Genomic DNA, 22,421 nt, shown 5'->3' with positions numbered 1-22,421 from the left:
GTAATGAAACGGTTACATCACATTGTACCAATAGTAGCAGTAGCAGCAACAACAATAGTAGCAGTAGTGCTTGAAAATCAGGTGGTTCATGTACAGATGAGTTGTGGACAATGTACTTTGATGGATCAAAGGCACAGAATGACTTAGGAGTCGGGTGTGTTCAGATCGACCCTTGCAATAGGAAGCATCTGGTTTCAAATATCCTAGAGTTCAAGCACACAAACAATGCAGCATAATATGAAGCACTTGTGTTGGGCTTGCAGAAAGCCATCAACCTCAATGTGGCCATACTCAAAATGGTAGGTGATTCAGAGATAGTGGTACGATAGGTATGTAACACCATTCACTATTTATCACCGCATTCAAAAGTTACCAACAAGAGGTATAGCAACTAATCTCAAACTTCTAAGCATTTAATATCATTGTTGTACCATGTGTGTGTAATGCAACTACCAATGCAATGGAAAACGCAACTTCGAGAATGTCACTGATTAGGGATAGATTTATTATTGAAATTATGTACAAACCATAAACCCTAGACAACATAACTAACTTACACATGTTTAATGATGATCAACAGATACTGCATTTCATGGCCAACGTTGACGCCTTCAAAGATGTGGCGATAGATGATGAGGAGCATGAGCACTCTTTGCAAGCAGAAGCTAGTGACAGGAAAGGCCACATTATCACAAAAGGTGTGGCAACATTGGAAAAGCTATATGACTTGCAAGAACATTTCCAATGGCCAAGGAAAAACAAGATCCACGGTTCCACCATGAGGCACAAATTGATAAACTTGGGAATGGAACAAGATCTAAAGTTTTTCAATCTTAGTACGTGTTGTACACAACAAGAGTGGAAAGCCCTTGTCTGCCTATTCAAACATTACCGAGATGTGTTCGCGTGGACATATGATGATCTCAAGACTTATGACATGCGGATCATTCAACATACCATCCCAATCAAATAAGGGGTCAATCTGTATCAACAGAAGCTAAGGAAAGTACATTTGTCACTTGAACCCCTCATACAAAAAGATCTCACTAAGTTATTGGATGCACAGATCATATACAAAGTTCACCATTCCACATGGGTCTCAATCTTGTTCCTGTATGAAAGAAGTTCGGGGAAATCCACTTGTGTGTCAATTTTTGGAATGTAAACTGCCTCTCAGACAAAGGAAACTACCCTGTGCTGTCTATGTTGGCATTATGATGCATGTGTTGTACTTGATGGCAAACAACTCATAGAAGATCAACTCACTTATATATATCTAGATGAATCTACGGAAGAGATATTAGATGAAAATTCTCAGTATGACAAGTCCAAAGGGGGAGATTGTTTGCATTATGAGACAAGTGTTGTACTTGATGGCAACCCACTCATCTCAGATGATAAATTATAGTGCAGAAAAGTTCACGCACTTATATACAGAGAAAAGTTCACGCACTTTTATGTAGAGAAAAGTTTATTTCATGTAGAGAAAAGTTTATTTCATGTAGAGAAAAGTTCACGCACTTTTATGCAGAGAAAAGTTTATTTCATGTAGAGAAAAATTTCACGCACTTTCATGCAAGGAAAAGCGCGTATATGTTGGAGAACTTACCTTTAGTCCATGGTAGTTAGTCCTTGGTATTTGAACCTATGGTTTTGGACCATGGTACCTCGTCAGAAGTGTTGATCTCACGCACTTTCATGCAAGGAAAAGCGTGTATATGTTGGAGAACTTACCTTTGGTCCATGGTAGTTAGTCCTTGGTATTTCATGCAAGGAAAAGCGCATATATGTTGGAGAACTTACCTTTGGTCCATGGTAGTTAGTCCTTGGTATTTGAACCTATGGTTTTGGACCATGGTACCTCGTCAGAAGTGTTGATTTCATGCACTTTCATGCAAGGAAAAGCGTGTGTATGTTGGAGAACTTACCTTTGGTCCATGGTAGTTAGTCCTTGGTATTTGAACCTATGGTTTTGGACCATGGTACCTCGTCAGAAGTGTTGATCTCACGTACTTTCATGGTTGGTTCATGGTATTAGTCCGATAGTTTTTGATCCTATGGTTTTGGCTTGTGGTATTGCATCCAAAAGTGTTGATCTCACGCACTTTCATGGTTGGTTCATGGTATTAGTCCAACAGTTTTTTGATCCTATGGTTTTGGCCCTTGGTATTGTGAAAGGCCTAAGACTATAAAAGAGGAAGGAGATCATCTGGCAAAGCATCATCTGAATTATTGAATATCTAGATCTGGAATACTGTGATTGGGTTATGGTGCAGATCTAGATCTGAGCTAAAGAGGGATCTCGCCGATTGATGGAGAACAAGATCTATGGATAGATCGGGATCAAATGGTTTGAAATGAACTATCTCTATATAGTTGATTATGCTTATTCTAGATCTGTATACTGACGCTTGTAATGATCTGAACTGGGTATAACTTAAGTTTGAAATCGCTGCAAGTCATGATTGAATATTTATAGATCTGTATGCGGGTTGGATTTGGTGAAAGCGCGTATGTACGCAGGTTTGGTTCATTGTAGTAGCATATGCCATTTGAGCTATGATGTTTAAAGTTACAGGTGGTTCAGGTTGTTGATGTATTCTGATGACTGTTTAATGGTGTCAGTATTCTACATATTCAGTTTGATTGATTGTGTTGATGGATGAGATCTAGTAATGGATCTAATGGACTAGATCGGGTTGCTAACACTCATATTATCCTTGTATATGTATTGATCTGGTGATTGGGTGATTCAGAAGATTGATTGATTTTTATGGGTCCAGTATGAAAATTGGATGAAACGTGGCCTTTCAGATTATGTGTTGTGCTTCAGGTGTATCCAGTCTGAAAATATATGAAACGTGGTACCCGGAGGAGAGAAGATTGTAGGCCAGTGCCTACGTACTAGTATCTTAGCTAGTACAAGAGCTACGGGGGTGGTAGCTCCCTTCCAGTAGCAGTTGAAAACTTTGGAGCATTGTTTCCGGTAGCAGCCTGCGTACTAGTAAATGGATCAGCTAGTACAAGAACTATGGGGGTTGTAGCTCTCTGCAGGTAGAAGCCTGCGTACTGGTATAAGACTGCACCAGTACAGAAATATTGTAAAAGGATTTTCTTATTAAGAAGAAGATTGAGATGACTTGCAACAGGTGGTTTTCTCCCACATTGGGTTTCCACCTTATATCATGGTGTTCATGTGTGTGGCTTATGTGTGATGATTTGTTCTATTTTACTGCACCTGTTTACTGTTAATATGGTTGATAATGTTCTAATGCACCCATTAAGGATCAACTAACTGAATCATAAGAAGTTGTGGAAGTAGCATATATGAATTTGAATATGGAAATGAAAAAGTTTTATTGATGTGATAATACTGATTCACCCCCCCCCTCTCAGTATTATTTCCAACAGTCTATGGACCACATTTTGCAAACAATATCTAGAGCACAGATGTTCGCTCTTCTTGACAGTTTCTCAGGATACAACCAGGTTCTAGTGACAAAACCTGATAGACTTAGGACTAATTTCTATACCAAGTGGGGTGCGTTCACTTATAGACGAATTTCGTTTGGGTTTGTAAATAGAAGCGCAACATTTCAGCAGGCCATGGACATCACCTTTCACGGACTCATTGGACAGAGCATGGTGGTATACCTCGATGATGTGACGGTGTTCTAAAGAAGATGAGAAGACCACATACGCCATCTGAAAAAAATCTTTGAGCGATGTCAGAGATACGAGATTTCCTTCAATCCCAAAAAGAGCATATTCACAATGTTGGAGGGGAACCTCCTCGGACACACTGTTGCCAAAAGTGGGATCAAGGTGGATCTAGACTGTGTCCAAACCATTACAAATATTCCTCACCAAGTCAATAAGAAAGCCATGCAATCCTTCTTGGGTAAGATAAACTTCCTCCAAAAGTTCATCTCAAATTATGTGCAAATAGTTAAGCCCATGTAGGACATGATCAAGAAATATGTAGTCTACAGCTGGGGTAAGAAGGAAAAGTATTCATTTTCACGTATCAAGGAGGCCATTGTAGAAGCGCTTGCACTCTACAGCCTAAATTTCAAGAAATATTTCCAGCTATACAGCTTTACTTCTGATAACTCACTAGTTGTAGTACTCACTCAGAAGGATGAAGCTAAGGATGAACGTCCCATCTCCTTCATGAGTGCAAGCATGCAGGGAATAGAGCTCAACTACCCCACCAGCGAGAAGCAAGATTATGCAGTTTACAAGGCGGTGAAACACTTTAGGCCCTACTTTCTCAAGAACCACTACATTATCTTCATCCCCCACCCAGCAGTCCGTACATTTTTTGTACAATAAGAACTGGGTGAATGACGTGCGAACTGGATGACAGGATTGCATGAGTATGGCCTTGAAATCAATCCACTGCACACGATCATTTCCAGGGGCCAAGGAAAAACAAGACCCACAGTTCCACCATGAGGCACGAATTGATAAACTTGGGAATAGAACAAGATCTAAAGTTTGTCAATCTTGCTATGTGTTGTACACAGTAAGAGCAGTAGGCCTCTGTCCGCCTATTCAAACGTTACCGAGATGTGTTCGTGTGGACGTATGATGATCTCAAGACTTATGACATGCGGATCATTCAACATATCATCCCAATCAAATAAGGGGTCAATCCATATCAACAGAAGCTAAGGAAAGTACATCTGTCATTTGAACCCCTCATACAAAAAGAGCTCACTAAGTTGTTGGATGCATGGATCATATACAAAGTTCACCATTCCACATGGATCTCCAACCTTGTTCCTGTATGAAAGAAGTCCGGGGAAATCCACTTGTGTGTAGATTTCTAGAACGTAAACTGCCTCTTGGAGAAAGGAAACTACCCTGTGCCGTCTGTGGACCACATTTTGCAAACAATATCTGAAGCACAGACGTTCGATCTTCTTGACGGTTTCTCAGGATACAACCAGGTTTTGGTAGTAGAACCTAACAAAGTTAGGACTACTTTATGTACAAGTGGGGCATGTTCACTTATAGATGAATTTCGTTTGGGTTTGTAAACAAAAGCGCAACATTTCAGCGTGCCATGGACATCACCTTTCATGGAATCATTGGACAGAGCGTGGTGGTATACCTCGATGATGTGATGGTGTTCTCAAGAAGACGAGAAGACCACATACGCCATCTGAAAAAAATCTTTGCGTGATGTCAAAGATACAGGATTTCCTTCAATCCCAAAAAGAGCGTATTCATAGTGTTGGAGGGGAACCTCCTCAGACACATTGTTGCCAAAAGTGGGATCAAGGTGGATCTGGTTCGGGTCCAAACCATTACAAAGATTCCTCACCGAGTCAATAAGAAATCCATGCAATCCTTCCTGGGCAAGATAAACTTCCTCCGGAAGTTCATCTCAGATTATGTGCAGGTAGTTAAGCCCATGTAGGACATGATCAAGAAATATGTAGTCTACAGTTGGGGTAAGAAGGAAAAGTATTCATTTTCCCGTATCAAGGAGGCCATTGTAGACGTGCACCTCTGCTCTATAGCCCAAATTTCAAGAAATATTTCCAGCTATACACCTTCGCTTCCGATAACTCACTAGTTGCAGTACTCACTCAGAAGGATGAAGTTAAGGATGAATGTCCCATCTCCTTCATGAGTGCAAGCATGCAGGGAATAGATCTCAACTACCCCACCAGCGACAAGCAAGATTATGTAGTTTAGAAGGCGGTGAAACACTTTAGGCCCTACTTTCTCAAGAACCACTGAATAGTCTTCATCCCCCACCCAACAGTCCGCACATTTTTTGTACAACAAGAACGGGGTGAATGACGTGTGAACTGGATGACACGATTGCAAGAGTATGACCTTGAAATCAAGCCAGTGCACACGATCAAAGAACATGGGCTCTATAGACTTGTAGCTGAAGCAGTACATGCTCCAGAGAGCAAAGAAGAGCTCGCCAGTTGGGAGTAGGAAATTGAGATGTATGACATAAGGTGAGCAACACCCATTGATGACGGAACCTCTTGTTACGTAGATGTGCGCCAGTACCTTGAGCACGTCACCATACCCTCTCACTTTTCCATCATGAAAAATATGACATTGTGCTTGAAATTCTTAGCATATCAATCAGTGGATGGAGTTCTTTATAGAAAACACAATAATGGAGTTTTGCTTAGGTGCTTGGAGGCACATGAATTAGAGAAGGTACTTCAAGATCTTCATGACGGACCCGCTAGGAGTCACCTTGTGGGAAACACCACTATGCATAAATTTATGCGACCCAGTTTCTACTAGCCCACATTATTTAAGGATGCACATTCTTATGCCTGCAAGTGCCTATTCTGTCAGCGATGTGTCGGCAACACATGAAGATCAGTAGCCCCACTGCACCCTGTTGCAATGATCGAACCATTCCAACAGTGGGGTTTGGACATCATTGGGGAAATTTTCCCTCATTTGTCAAAGAAAAACTACTACATCCTAACAGCAATTGACTACTTCACGTGAAGGATAGAAGTAGTTATGCTCAAACAAGTGAATGACCAGGAGGTCATCATCTTCCTCCAGTGGAACATCATCTCACACTTTGGCGTTCCGGTATCACTTGTTTTTTATAATGCAACTTATTTTTCGTCTTTAAAACTCTATGAATTTTCATCACATAATGGTATTGTGTTGCATTCATCTAACTATTACCCACAAGGAAATGGTCTAGCAGAGTCCATGAATAAAAACCTCATCCATATAATTGAGAAGACCATTTTCTCCGAGCAGTGTAACTGGCATACCAACTTGACGAATGCATTATGGGTTGACCATGTAACACCCAAGCCCTCTCTGAATACCTCACCGTACATTGTACTTCTTGGTTTATGGTAAAGAAGCCATCCTTCCACCAAATATCTACTTTCCTACACTTAAGCTTTCCCAAGAATCCCAAGGCAAGCCTTGCCAGCTAGTTCAACGTAGGATGGATTCCCTCCATAAGCGTCTAGAAGAAAGGATGAAAGAAAAATAAAATTTCACACTCCACCATAACCGTATCAAGAGATGGTTCGATAAGAAGTCTGTAGGGAAAGCCAACTTCGATAATTCTGAAATGGGATAAGCCCCATGAAGACAAAGGAAAACATACGAAGTTCCAGTCCTTGTGGATTGGTCCATACAAAGTCCACGAGAAGCTCGACACACACACGTATCATTTCTAATCGGGAGGATTGACAACCTTCCTATCAATGGCCAAGCTCTCAAGCATTACTTTCAGTAGGTCGGGCCACACCCGTGCCATGTACATAGTCTGCTTGCTCCTTGTTGTTTTCATCTTGTTTGCTTTGCTTACTACCTTTGTTTTTTACTTTGTGTGTTCTGTTTACTATTTTTGTTCAAGTTTGTTTTGTTTTCTTGGTATATTACTATTTTTGTTTCCGGAAATAAGTGCTACCAACTACTACATTCTAGATTTTGAATAGATAATGTGGTTGAAATTTGAAGAGACTTGTGACACTGCAACACTTCACCAGAATTGTGTCTGTCTTCTCTATGCTTGGTTATAACCTTTGGTCGATGAAGTCTTAATGGAAAATATGAACTGTTTTCAAGGGAAGTTTTGGTCCAACCATGAACCTGTGCCACACTAGGAAGCCCCATGCCTGTACTCAGTCTTCTACTCTGTGTTCAAGCTCATCCAACTAGTAGAAACGGAGAAGGGGAAAATCTAAACGAGAAAAACTATGTCAGAGGTCTTACATGCTTCTTTGAAGGAACAACCTATTATACTCTCAATAAATTGGGATCTCTCTTCTACCCCCAAAACAAATAAGTGCCTATGCACATTCCTCTTGAAAAATACAAAGCTGAAAGAAGATAAAGGCTTCCTATGCGGAGAGCTGAATCATGCAACTCCACCGGGGTACTGACCAAGCTCGCTGGTAGTGGAGTAATGTGTGTGTTCCTACGCGACTCCATCCAGGTACTGTCCATGCCTACTGGTAGCAAAGCAACACCAAAGATGAAAACTTATACTCTGAAAATATTCAACTTGCAATCTAAAATACCCTTCCCGGATTCGAAACATTGTGATCAAGATGAAATTTTGATTTTGTTTGACTGAGTTGGAAAAAGGTGAACCATGTATGTCAATGGGGTAAATGGGGAAGTCAAAGTAACCCGAACAACGATTCAATACTCACCGAAATACCAAGGCCTTGTGCTAGCAATGAACCAAAACAGAGACGTTGGAGTTGTACCAGTGTGTCGCCAAATGTTGTAGCGGCTACAACCACCCTCCAAAATTTTGGCATGCACCCAATTTTAGAGCCTCCCTTGAGACTTTCACTTGATGACTACACACCCTCGGTTCACTCCGTGAGCCTGTGTGAGTCTTTGCATCCGCCTTGCTTGTTCATTTCATCCAAGTTTTTGCATGTTGGTATCTAAGTCATCCTTGCAACCATGTTCTGGTTATGATCAAAGTCTTCTCTTCATGTATACTTGTTATGTTCGCTATGGAAGCATCTGTCGCACTCACACACAGAGTCACATTCATTGTTGCACAAGTATTGTCACATTCGATCAAAGATCAATCACGAATGTCACATTTGTCGCTTGCACTATCGATCTGTCATGTTGAACATGAGTGTTCGGATGGTATGAGTCATCTCGTCATCAAGTCATGTGAGTGTGTGTTTACATGATCACCTATGCATATTTCGATCATTCACACACTTAGTCATTTTGCTGAATTTCTGATGACCGGACTCCCCTCTGACAAATGAATCATCCCCCTGTCATCGAATTGATCGACTGTCCCCAGAATAATGCAGAAGCACCAATCAAGTCTTTCCAAGTTGCGTTGATTGCAAGCGATCTAATCAACTTTCATGCTAGCCACCTGGGGACTGACTCCCCTCAAAAATTGCACAGAGGTTGCTGACCTTGTCCACCTTGTTGACTAAGGAAATTGTGTAGGTAGGTCGGACAGACACCAAGTGCCTATCCCTATCTCCTTCAGAAAATTGTGATGTTTTCCCAGTCAATCCTCCTAACGGTCCACCAACTGCTCATCCAAGAAATTGGGCAGTTTTCATGAGCAAGCTTTCTACTGCCCAGCAGCCCGCTCAGCTCAAAAATTGCATAGGGATGATCAACAGGCCAACCTCCCAGCCTCTGTGCAGTTTCCCTCACTAGTAGCTCCTAGCAGCATACTGCTAGTTCCCTCTAAGAATTGTGCATTTTCTACTGCCAAGCTCCCAACAACTGACTTCATGTTCCCTTTGGGAATTGTGCAGTTTTCGCTACTAGAAACCAAGTGGCAAACTACCAGTTCCCTCTCAAAATTGCGCTGTTTTGGATGCCAGTGACCTAGCAACCAACTTCCAATTCCCTCTAAGAATTGTGTAGTTTTGGCTACCAGTGAGCCAACAACCAACTATTGGTTCCCTCTGGGAATTGCGTAGTTTTGGCTGTGAGGCTCCCGGCTAGTTCATCCCAAAAACTGCGCAATTCCTACCTATTGATCCTTCATGCATGTTGTGGGGAAAAATGCCTATGCAGGACGATCCTATCCACCTAAGGTGTGACAGTGCCTTAGCAACAAACAGAGACAGCTATTCTAGTATTCTTCCTTTATGAATTAAGAACGAAGAGAGATGGATGGACTAACCGGTGTCTTCCGTTTGTCCCTCGATCCGATTTCTCTTCTCTTTGGGAGTTCCCAGCTACTTGCCTTCTCGCTCGCCCAGCTTCAAGAGGTTTCTGCAATATCACAAGAAGAGAACACTACACAAAGACATAGATTCATATTCATAACTAGTTCAGGATTAGAAATAAACTAAACATACTAATGCAATCATACCTCAAAGATACATCAGTATATAGGAGAAACCAAGATAGCTTTATTGATGAATAACAAGGTTCAGGAAGAGATACAACCTAGAGGGCTCCAATCCAGCATCTCCTTCCCAGCAAATGAAATTCCTATCTTCACCCCCTTCAAAGCATTAAGCACCCAATGATTCCAATCTCAAACCAACAACAATTATTTGCAATAACAAAATTCCCCTGTAGATCTCATGGAGGAGAGATCCATATATAGATGTTTGGAGAGAGGATGAGTCAGCTTGAGATCTGACTAGTGTCCTCTCCCTCTGTCAGTTCTTGATTCCACTTGGAGGTTCTTGCTTCCACTTGGAGATTAAGAGCCTCTTACTCATCATAGTCGAATTCACTGAGGCAAGTGTCATTGAGGAAGATTCTGGAAGCTTCCTGGGTCTTGACACCTCTTGGAATGAACTTGCCATTTGTCAACTATCGCTCAGCGCACCCTGGTAGTGCTTCTACCTGCGTTGCAGTGCAGGTAGCCAGTGTTGGCTTTGACATTCAGCGCAGACAGCTAGTGGAGCCACTGAATTGATCCTGAATTGACTTGTTTTTGAGCAGTTTCTGGTGGATAACTTCTGTGAATTGCTGTGGTTTGTTAGCCTTGTTCCTCTAGGGGTAGGAACAACATGTTTAGGGACTTTGGATCCCTTAGATTATGGACATTTCATGCTCAATGCTGTAAGGCACAAAAATGTCTATAACAATGCAGCCCAACCTGTTCCTCTAGAAAATTGCACAAATTTTTCCTTCCATCCCCCGCTACTTGCTCCTTTTGAAAAATGTGTAGAGTCTCTTTTCCTCGCCTTCCTACAACCCAGACTGTCCATCCCAAAATTTGTGTAGTTTTTCCTTCCAACTGATCTAGACTTCGCAAATAGTCAATGTCGACTTGTATTTCCCATCTTCATCGCTCAGTGACTCTTGCATAGTTTTCATTAGTAGTGCCCAAAGCCATCACCTTGCCTCATACCCTTGTTACTGTTGGGTTGTGTTATATTCTTTCCATGACTAGCCCATGTAGTCAACTGGGGGGTTAGAGGGGGGGTGGAGCCCCCCCCTTCGTTTCGCCAATTGTGTAGCGTGGCGGTCACAAGGGGTTTGAGGGGTGCAGGTAACCCCACTTTATGGGATCCGGGATAATGCCTCGAAAATTTTGGTTTTGGACCCTATGTTAGGTTGGGTGGACCCACCTATGGTTTTGTGCATGATTTTTGCACATGGTTTTGGATGTGATGGTTTTCGATCCAAGGTTTTGGACGCGATGGTTTTCGGTCCATGTTATTGGATGCTTTGGCATGTATAAATATGTATTGTAACATTGAAAGGAACATAATGAAAAATCAACTTGGTTATACCGGTTTTGGGATCCAGGGGAAAATCTCTATGTATAGGTGTTTTATATTTTCTGCTCTCACATTGTTTATTTTCTGTGTTTTAGAATTTGTATGCAGGTAATTTCTATATGGGGTTAAAATCTACATTTGGTATTAGAGGTTATTTTGGCTTCAAGGGGATGCCTTTGTTGCTGAGGGGTTTCGCTCAGGCTTGTGGTAGACCCTATTCAGTGGGAGATCTACGAGATTGATTCTGGTAGTGAAAGAAGATGGTGAGCAGTGGAAAGATAGAGATTGAGAAATTTAATGGTCAGAGTTTCGAGTTGTGGAAACTCAAGATGGAGGATCTTTTGGTCGATAAAGATTAGTGGATCGTGGTAGATCCAGGTACTAAACTAATGGGAGTTTCCCATGAAGAATGGAAGAAGTTGGATCAGAAGGCAAAGAGCACAATATGACTATGTGTCTCAGATTCAGTATTGCTGAATGTATCAACGGAAGCTACGATGAAGGCTTTGTGGGACAAGTTAGGGACTTTGTACCAATATAAGTCTCTGGTGAATAAATTGTTCCTGCAAAAAAAGTTGTATAACCTGAGGATGAAATATGGAGACTTGGTGACAGAGCATCTGAACGCATTTAATACCGTGGCAAGTCAATTAGCATCTGCTGATATTAAAATTTCAGATGAAGATAAGTGCATTAGTTTGTTGTTTTCTCTACCAGATTCATGGGATAGTCTAGTTATTGCAATAGGTAGCAATGCGACTACCTTGCAATTTGTTGAAATAGTCTCATCCTTGCTGACGGAGGAGATGAGATGGAAAAATATGGAGAGACAGAATGGTGATGCCTTGTTTGTACGAGGACGGTCCCGAAACAAAAACAAAGTAAGTCATCGAGTGGGAGATCTAAATCTAGAGGTAGATCTAAATCTCAAGGAAAACCTATAAAGGTGGTGTGCTGGAAATGCAGAAAGGAAGGGCACTACAAAAGGGACTGTAAATCTAAAGCTCCTAATAAAGGAAAGGGATCTGGTGATGCTCCTTCTATAGAGGCAAAAACCACCTCAGATGAAGGTGGGGATGTGTACTTGGCTTCTTCAAGTACACATGTAGATCATGAGGCATGGTTGATTAACTCAGGTGCATCTTTTCACTTCACTCCCCATAGAGAGTGGTTCTGCGGTTATGAGAAATACGATGGTGGTGCTGTCTTCTTAGGGGATGATAGGAAGGCTAGAATTGTTGGTCGCGGAAAATTAAAGTTGAAGTTGCAATGTGGAAGGGTTGGAACGCTTTCGGGTGTTCTGCATATTCCTGCATTGGCCAAAAATTTGATTTCTATAAGCAAGTTGGATGATGCAGGTGTAAAAATAGTGTTCGAGAAGGATACCTGCAAGATGGTTCGGGGAGCACTAGTATTAATGTGGGGAGTTCGGATTGGAACTCTGTACAAGCTGCAAGGTAGCACACTTGTTGATGGGTGTAATAGTTCTATGGTTCCTAAAAGTGGAGTAGAAAATCTAGTGGTCTTTGGAGAGAAGACCATGTTGTGGCAATAAAGGCTTGGACATATTGGAGAGAAGGGCCTTTGAATACTTCATGGTAAAGGTATGGTAGAAGGTATGAGCAATAACTCTTTGGACTTTTATTTATATGAAAATTGTGTATATGGGAAGCAAAATCGGGGGATTTTCCCCTTTGGTGGTAAGAGGGCGAAACAGATATTAGAGCTTGTGCACAATGATGTGTTTGGACCTGTGAAGGTTCCATCATTGGGTAAGTCTGTGTACTGTGTATCATTTATAGATGAATTCTTAAGGAATACATGGATATATTTCCTTAAGAAGAAATCTGAAGTCTTTGACAGGTTTAAAGAATTTGAGGCTCTAGTGGAAAACTAGACAAAGAAGAAGATAAAGGTGTTGAGGATAGATAAAATTGGAGAGTTTTGCAGCAAGGAATTTGAAGAATTATGTAAGAAGTGTGGTATAACACGGTGATATGATAGTCACCCTATGAGTGCCATCAGTTAAAGAATTGTTGAACAAAAAGTATTACAGACTCGTGCTGGTGTGTGTTCTGTGTTATTTAAGCAACAGATCGATCAGATTGCCAATACACAGAAGATAAATGGAAAGATAGCAGAGAAATACAGTACGAAACACAAAGACACAATAATTTTTAATAAGGAATTCACCTTATTCTCCAGGGCTACGTCTTCGGTCTAGCTTTCAGTGGTGGCCTTGTTTTATTGTGTCTTACAACAGAGAAATTACAATTACAGGGACTCAATGTGAGTTCTCCTGATAGCAGATTTTTCTTAGCAGGGTGGTTCTTGGATTCCACAAGCCACTCAGAGTACACAGACTCTTGTTCTTCCTACCCGCTCTGTGACCCTTGGTCTACAGTGGAAAGAGCCAAGTGTGATGCTCAATCTAGAAAGATTCCTCTATGGGAAGGCTTGAATCTTCAAGCTCTCTGGTGCTCGATGATGCCCGTGGTCAGCTCAGCCCTCTGTCCCCTCTTCTTGGCTTTATTGCTCTCTATGTTCAGTCCTCCTCTCAGGGTTTGCTGCTCACTATCTCTCTTTGTCCTATGTTTCCCTCTGCTTGACTGTCTCTGTGAATGGCTTTAACCATTCGATCCTTATGAATGTTTGGTTCCTCTCCCGCCTGCGCTGATCCACCTTCTACAGCTGCACTTGGGGTTCCCTGTTCGGCATCAGCATGAATGCTCGGGAAGTGGCCACGTGTCTCCATATAATTGGTGCCAGCATGCTACGTTGGTTCGTTTCTTCCATTACACTGTGTATGCATTCTTTCTCCATTGTGGCAGTCAACGGATTCCAAATCCTTCTAAATTGCAGTTTAATTCCCTGTCGATTCCGCTTCTTTCATCGGGCGCAATCTCAACCCTTTGATATGGGCTCCTCCAAATCCAACATCGTACGCACGTCAAGCGCGGTTGACTTGCTCGACCAATAATGTGTGATCACGGTGGTTTTTCTCTCACCTCCACTACCACGCGTCGATCGCTGAGTGGGATCGCTCCGCTCTCCTCCAAAACCTCTTACCGTTCAAGGGCGTCCCGAGGAAACTACCGGTTTTCCAAAGTGTAGGTCCCGCCTTTTTTTCTTTAGTGCTTTTGCTTTTCCACCCGCGGTTCTCCGGCTCCCAACATGACCGAGTGCTTAGGCTTTTCCACTTTAGCCCTTTTCACCTAAGCGCTAATCGCGCATCAAAAATTGCCTCCTTTTCCCAATCCAGGGCTCCCAGGGGCTGTTTTTACCTCCTGCACAGTCTCCATGGGCCTCGGTTAGTGAACTTTGACCAAGGTCCTCATCGTTCCACGTCGACTGCCATGGCCTTTGGTTCAAGGTGTTGTTGATCGTTGTTTCAGAAATTTCGAGGATTCGTTCAACCTAATTCAGTCATGGTTCTTGACAGTCTTTCTATGGATCCAATTCGAATCACGACCTCCCTTATGAAAAAGATTTTGGACCACCAAAAGTTGGTTTTCTTCAAGCATCGACTAAGTGAGGGAATTGTTGTCTCACTTGTCCAATCTCAATCCACTTCACACTGCTTGGTTTTGAACCTTTAAGCCCAATCCTAAGGTATTCCACTTGCCCACTGTGCATCGTCCTTACCTTCCTGTCCAGCACTGTGTCTTCCGGCAACTCATTAAGATATTCAGGTAGCAAGTCGTCAATAGAAGGTAATTGACTCTGCTCTTCAGGGTCCTCAATCATTGAAGGTTCAAACAACCTCAAGCAATCTGCATTCACGACTGAGTAGATGTGCATGTAAGCTGGTAGATCAAGGCGAAAAGCATTTTCACCCATCTTCTCAAGTATCCTGAAGGGTCCATACCTGATAGGTTTTAGCTTTTTACCTTCACCTTGCATCCTGTCCTTTCTGATATACATCTAGACTTGGTCTCCAACTTGAAAATTATGCTCCATCTGATGCTTATCATGCCTAGTCTTGTACTTGGCCTGGCTCTTTTCCAGCTGTTCCTGTACTGCTTGGTGGATCTCCTGGATCTGTTCAATGAACCTAGTTGCCTTGTCCACATCATTGTGTCTATCAACCATGGTATCTTTACCAAAGACAAAATCCAAAGGAGACCTTGGTATGAAGCCACAACAGGTCTCAAAAGGAGATCTCTGTGTAGAAGAGTGTTTGGCTCTATTGTAAGCATGTTGCGCATAGCACAAGTGCTCATCCCAAAGTTTAGGATGTTTGCTGCAATATCCTCTCAGTAATTGGATCACTGTCATATTAACTACTTCTGTCTGGCCATCTATTTGTGGATGAAAAGTTGTGCTTTTCTTTAACTTGGTGTCAACTAGTTCCCACAGACTTGACCAAAAATTTCCCACAAATCGAGTGTCTCGATCAGATACATTAGAAGTGGGTAATCTAAAATGTACCCATACATGTTCAAAGAATAATTTTACAGTTTGTTCAGCTGTAACATGTTTACTATAGGGTATCAAGATACACATTTTTCTGAACCTATCCACAACAACATACAGATAATCTTTACCTTTCCTAGATTTAGGCAGCCCTCCAACAAAATCCATGGAAATGCTTTCCCAAGGGTGAGAAGGAACTGGTAAAGGAGTGTACAAGCCTAGTTTTCTGTTACTTTGCTTGCTTTTAGCACACATAGCACATCCTTTCACATATCTAGAAACTATCTCATTCATTTTCAGCCAATAATAGAACCTTTGCAGCTGTGCGACTGTTTAACTTACCCCAAAGCGACCTGATATCAGAGAAGTGTGTGCTTCCCTAATTATCTTTGCTCTCTCAGTTTGTGGAATGCAGAGTTTCCCACAATGATATAAGAGTTGGTCCTTCACATGATAGTCCAATTCTTCTACTCTTTTGCCTTGATTGAAAGTTGCATATACATCTTTAAAGTCCATGTCTTGAGCATACTGTTCTATGTAGCTTTCATGCAGCACAGAATTATGCTTAAGTATGATAGATGCATTTATAATGGGCCTAGATAACATATCTGCAACCTTTTTATGTACACCCTTTTTATATCTGATGACTAAATGAAACTGTTGTAGAAAACCCATCCATCTGTAATGTCTTTATTGTTGCAACTTAGTTTGGGAGTGTAGGTATTGAAGTGGCTGATGATCATTATGTATTACTGTTTATTTGCCCATTAAGTAATGTTTCCACTTTTTCACACTCTGAACTAATGCATACAATTCCTTATCATAGGTAGGATAGTCAACTACTGTAGGATTAAAAGTCTCAGAATGATAACATATGGGTTCACCGTGCTGTGTCAACACTGCTCCCATGGCATAGTCACTGGCATCAGTTTGGATCTAAAATGGTCTTTGTAGATCTAGCAGTGCTAGTACAGGTGTTGTACTAATTTTTTCTTTCAAGGTGTTGAAGGCTTTCTGCTGTTTGCCTCCCCACTGAAACACCTTGTTCAATCTTGTCAAAGCATGTAAGGGAGCTTCAATTGAGGAAAAATTTGATATGAATTTCCTCCAATATTGTGCTGCTCCTAAGAAGCTTCTTACTTCTGTAGCAGACTTGGGTTTAGGCTAGTTTACAATGATTGCCACTTTAGAGGGATCTATTTTCAATTCTCCTCCCCCTACTATGTGACCCAAATAATTTAGAGAGGTTTTGCCAAATTCACATTTGGAGAGTTTAACATAAATTTTTTCTCTTCTCAAAACATCTAATGTCTGCTTAACATGCTTTAAATGTTCTTCCCACGTTTTACTAAAAATCAAAATGTCATCCAGATACACAATAACAAAATCATCAAGAAAAGGTCTGAGTACATCATTCATTAATCTCATGAAAGTAGCAGGAGCATTAGTTAGGCCAAAAGGCATAACCAGCAATTCATACAATCCCTGCTTTGTTTTGAAAGCAATCTTCCATGCATCTTGCTCTGCAACTCTGACCTGATGGTATCCACTGTGAAAATCCAACTTGGTGAAATAAAAAGATTCCTTCGATTGATCTAAAAGATCATCTATGCGAGGAAGGGGATAACAATTTTTTATTCTTATCTTATTTAGTGCTCGGTAGTCAATGCACATTCTCCATGAGCCATCTTTCTTTCTCACCAAGACGATGGGTGATCCACATGGTGATGTGCTAGGCCTGATGAACCCTTTCTCGAGCAACTCCTGCACCTGCTTCTTGATTTTAGCGTTCTGTAAAGAAGATAACCTGTACATCCCAATGTTAGGCAAAGGAACATCTTGCTGCAAAATAATATCATGTACTATTCCCCTTTTGGGTGGTAGACCTTTAGGTTCTTGAAATAAGACATCATACTCTGAAACAATCTTTTCTATATCAGCTTGTTGATCAGCATTACAGCCCTCAAATACATTGGTTTTATCAGATTTCTTTTCCTTTACAACCATCAGTAAGAACTGTTTGCATGAATTTATCATTCTTTTCATTTGTCCTGAGTTGATGAGAGTGTAATTATTCTTGAGCTTATGAGCTCTTACAAAGTATTTGATTCCATCTTTAACAAGTAGATACTTGTTCTCAGCTCTATAGAAAATAGCTTTTCTATCATACAAGTAGGGACTTCCTAAAACAATTCCACATATATCTAAAGGAATTACATCTCACTCAACCTCATCTACAAATGTTGACCCAAAAGAAAACTTGAGTTTGCACTGTCTAGTCACTTGTAGTTGTGCTTTATCATTCAACCATCCTAATGGGTATCGCTTCTTATGAGATGTAGTTGTTAATCCCAATTTCTTTAAAATTGCTTCAGAAATCAGATTTACTTGTGAGCCACTATCAAACAAAGTATCAACCTTTGGATTTTTGGAAATAACTCAAATATGGAAAATCTCATGCCTTTTTCTCTCATGTTCTTCATCAATAATAGATTGAGCAGAATTACTAGTAGATGCTTCAGAATTCTTACCTTTTATACCTATGGCTGCAATTATTGTTTCATCTCCTGAGTCCGACCCAAAATCTTTCTGAATAGCTGTAGCGGTCTTCTTCTTCCTGCCCTCGGAATTCTTAGGTCTCAGCTCTGGATGCAGAATCCAAGAGTGCTCATCATCACGCCCCTCCTTTTTACAGTGAGTGCATGAAGCTTTGCCTCTTTGTGAAGTGTTAGCCTTCCTTGCTTTCCACTTCTGCTTCTTCTTCTCCTTGCTCTTGCTTACAGTGGGTTGGGATGGTCCCCCAACTTCTGGATTTCCATTCCTTCCTCTAGCCTCTAGATGAGTAACTTGTACAGAGACCTCATCTATACTAGTGGGATTAAACATGAGGATGGTATGCCTCATGTAGCTGTGTAGACCACCAATGTACTTCAAAAGTGTCTCTAGTGAGTCTAATGAGATACCCAATATCAATGCTCTCTTTCTGAACTCTTGAGTATATCCTTGTACACTTTTCCCTTTCAACTGCCGAAGAGTTTGCCAACTCATCATGGCTTGTTGCATGTAGGCCAATGGATAGAACTGCTTTTTGATTGCAACAACAAATTCACTCTAGACAGAGATGGTCTTACCATGTCTCTTCATATCAGCTTGGGTTCTGCCTTCCCACAAAACCAAGGCAGTGCCTCCTAGGCGTAGGCTTGCCAGTTGAATCTTACTCTTGTCTGAGTTTATGTTCTATACTATGCAATACACATCAATTTGTCTAATCCAATTGTCCAACTTTTTAGCATTTAGCTCTCCATCATATATAGGCAAATCAAATTTAACATCTAACATAATCAAAGATGCTTTCCTATTATGCACAGGGCTATTAGGAGGTGTAGGGAAGCTTTCTTCTTTTCCCTTTCCTTTGGAGTGATCATGGGAATGAGGCTCATCTTCTTCTTTTTCTTGTTTAGAACCTGATGAATCTTCATCTTTATGCTTTCTAAAGTCCTTGTACATTTCTTCTACCATAGACTTTATAACTAGGAAACTTTCTATGAATTGAGGGTCTAGCCCTATATAACCTTCTTCTGACATTGTCTTCCGAGAATAGGCTCTTCCAATTTCAGGATTAGTTTCCACCAACTCCCCTTCTCCTAATTTGAGCTTTGATCTAGTGAGCATTCACAGCTAAACCAACACAAGCTTGTCTAACCTTACAGCCTAAAGCTATGATACCACTTGATCTAATAGTCACCCTATGAGTGCCATCAGTTAAATAATTGTTAAACAAAAGGTATTATAGACTCATGTGTTGGTGTGTGTTCTGTGTTATTTAAGCAACGGATCGATCCGATTTCCAATACACAGAAGATAAATGGAAAGACAACAGAGAAATACAGTAAGAAACACAAAGACACAAGAATTTTTAATAAGGAGTTCACCCTATTCTCCAAGGCTATGTCTCCAGTCCAGCTTTCAGTGGTGGCCTTGTTTTATTATGTCTTATAGCAGAGAAATTACAATTACAGGGACTCAATGTGAGTTCTCCTAATAGCAGATTTTTCTTGGCAGGGTGGTTCTTGGATTCTCCAAGCCACTCAGAGTACACAGACTCTTGTTCTTCCTACCAGCTCTGTGACCCTTGTTATACAGTGGAAAGTGCCAATCGTTATGCTCAATCCAGACAGATTCCTTTATGGGAAGGCTTGAATCTTCAAGATCTCTGGTGCTCGATGCTACTCATGGTCAGCTCGGCCCTTTGTCCCCTCTGCTTGGATTTACTGCTCTCTGTGTTCAGTCCTCCCCTCAGGGTTCGCTGCTCACTATCTCTCTTCATCCTCTGTTTCCCTCTGCTTGATTTTTCTCTTTGAATGGCTTTAACCATTCGATCCTTATGCCTGTTCGATTCCTCTCCCACCTGCACCGATCCACCTTTTGCAGCTACGCTTGGGGTTCCCTATTTGGCGTCAGCATGAACGCTTGGGAAGTGGCCACGTGTCTCCATCTAATTGGTGCCAGCATGCTTCGTCAGTTCATTTCTTCCATTACACCGTGTATGCATTCTTTCTCCATTGTGGCAGTCAATGGATTCCAAATCCTTCTAAATCACGGTTTAATTCCTTGTCGATTCCGCTTCTTTCATCGGGCACAATCTCAGCTGTCCGATCTGGGCTCCTCCAGATCCAATGTCGTACGCACGTCGAGCACGGTTGACTTGCTCGACCAATAACGCGCGATCACGGCGGTTTTTCTCTCACCTCCACTGCCACGCATCAATCGCTGAGTGGGATTGCTCTGCTCTCCTCCAAAACCTCTTACCATTCAAGGGCATCCTGGGGAAACCACCGGTTTTCCAGAGTGCGGGTCCCACCTTTTGTCCTTTAGCGCTTTTGCTTTTCCACCCACGGTTCTCCAACTCCCAATGTGACTGAGTGCTTAGGGTTTTTCCACTTTAGCCCTTTTCGCCTAGCGATGCGCGATTAGCGCTAATTGGACATCAAAAACTACCTCCTTTCCCCATCCGGGGCTCCCAAGGGTTGTTTTGACCTCCTGCACAGTCTCCATGGACCTTGGTCAGTGCACTTTGACTGATGTCCTCGTTGTTCCACATCGGTTGCCATGGCCACTGGTTCAAGGCATTTTTTATCACTGTTTTGGAAATTTTGAGGATTCGTTCAACCTGATTCAGTCATGGTTCTTGATAGTCTTTCTATGGATCCGATTTAGATCACATGGTAGAAGACTACTCCATATACACCTCAGAAAAATGGAGTTGTAGAAAGAATGAACAAGATGTTGATGGAAAGGGAAAGAAGCATGCTTAGTGGTGCCAGGTTAGGATAGGAATTCTGGGCAGAGGCGGTGGAGATTGCATGTTACCTAGTCAACATGTCACCTTCATCAGCATTGGAGGAGAAGACTCCACAAGAGTTATGGAATATAAGAAACCCTCTCTTTCACATCTGAGGGTATTTGGATGTGATGCATATGTACATGTTCCAAATGAGAAAAGAACAAAGTTGGATAGTAAATTTGAAAAGTGCATCTTTATTGGGTATAAGGATGGTTTAAAGGGTTAAAAGCTTTGGAACCCATTGACAAGGAAGGTTGTGTACAACAGACATATGGTGTTCAGAGAGATGAAAGATGTTATTAAACATGAAGTCCAACCAAAGGAACCTGAGAATATAAAGTTTGAGCTAAAGGAGGAAGAATCAGACTCTACAGGAGAGGAGGAATCAGAAGATGAAGAGCCACAAACTCCGAGTGTGAGAAGATCAGTTCGAGAAAGAAGGAAACCAGAAAGGTATAGTCCATATGCTTGCTGTTCAAATTTTGATTTATCTATTACTGATGACGATCCCAGAACTGTGAAAGAAGCAGTAGATTCAGAGGATGGAAAACTCTGGAAAGAGGCCAGGGTTGATGAAATGGCATCTTTGCACAAAAATGAGGCTTGGGATTTGGTGGAGTTGTCGATTGGAAGGAAACCCATTGGCATCAAATGGGTGTTCAAGAAGAAGACAAATGCAAAAGGAAAGGTGGAGAAATACAAATCTCGGTTGGTAGAAAAAGGTTATTCCTAGGTGCTGGGAATTGATTTTGGTGATATTTTTTCTCCTGTTTCCAAGGTAACTTCTATTAGATTACTGTTATCAGTTGCTGCTACTTTTGATTTTGAGGTAGAGCATATGGATGTGAAGACAACATTTCTTCACAGGGATTTGGAAGAGGAGATCTACATGAAGCAACTTGAAGGTTTTGCGATGAAGGGTAAGAAAGAACTGGTATGCAAGTTAAAGAAGTCTTTGTATGGGTTAAAACAGTCACCAAGGATGTGGTATCAGAAATTTGATACATTTATATGGGGACTTGGCTTCCCTAGAAGCAAAGTAGATCACTGTGTTTATTTTATATTAATTGGTGACTGTGTTATTTATCTGGTCTTGTATGTTGATGATATGTTGCTGGTTGGAAATGCCAAAGAAATTATCCAGGATTTGAAGACCCAATTGTCCTGCAAATTTGACATGAAATATCTTGGTGTTGCAAACTATATTTTGGGCATGGAAATTAAAAGAGACTGGGAAAAGAGGAAGCTCTGGTTAAACCAGAGGAAGTATGTCGAGACAATACTGCAGAGGTTTAATATGCAGGATAGTAAACTGGTGAAGGTTCCTATTCCTGTAGGTGTAAAGTTATTTGTTGAACAGTGTCCCAAGACACAAGAAGAGGAAGAGGACATGTTCCGTGTTCCATATGCAAGTGCAGTCAGTAGCCTGATGTATGCAATGGTCTGTA

Source organism: Pinus tabuliformis, chromosome 1_1, assembly GCF_031772625.1.
Source record: "Pinus tabuliformis cultivar Carrire ecotype Pingquan chromosome 1_1, CPIR1, whole genome shotgun sequence".
Taxonomy (NCBI): Eukaryota; Viridiplantae; Streptophyta; class Pinopsida; order Pinales; family Pinaceae; genus Pinus; species Pinus tabuliformis.
Note: the sequence above shows the minus strand (reverse complement) of the source record.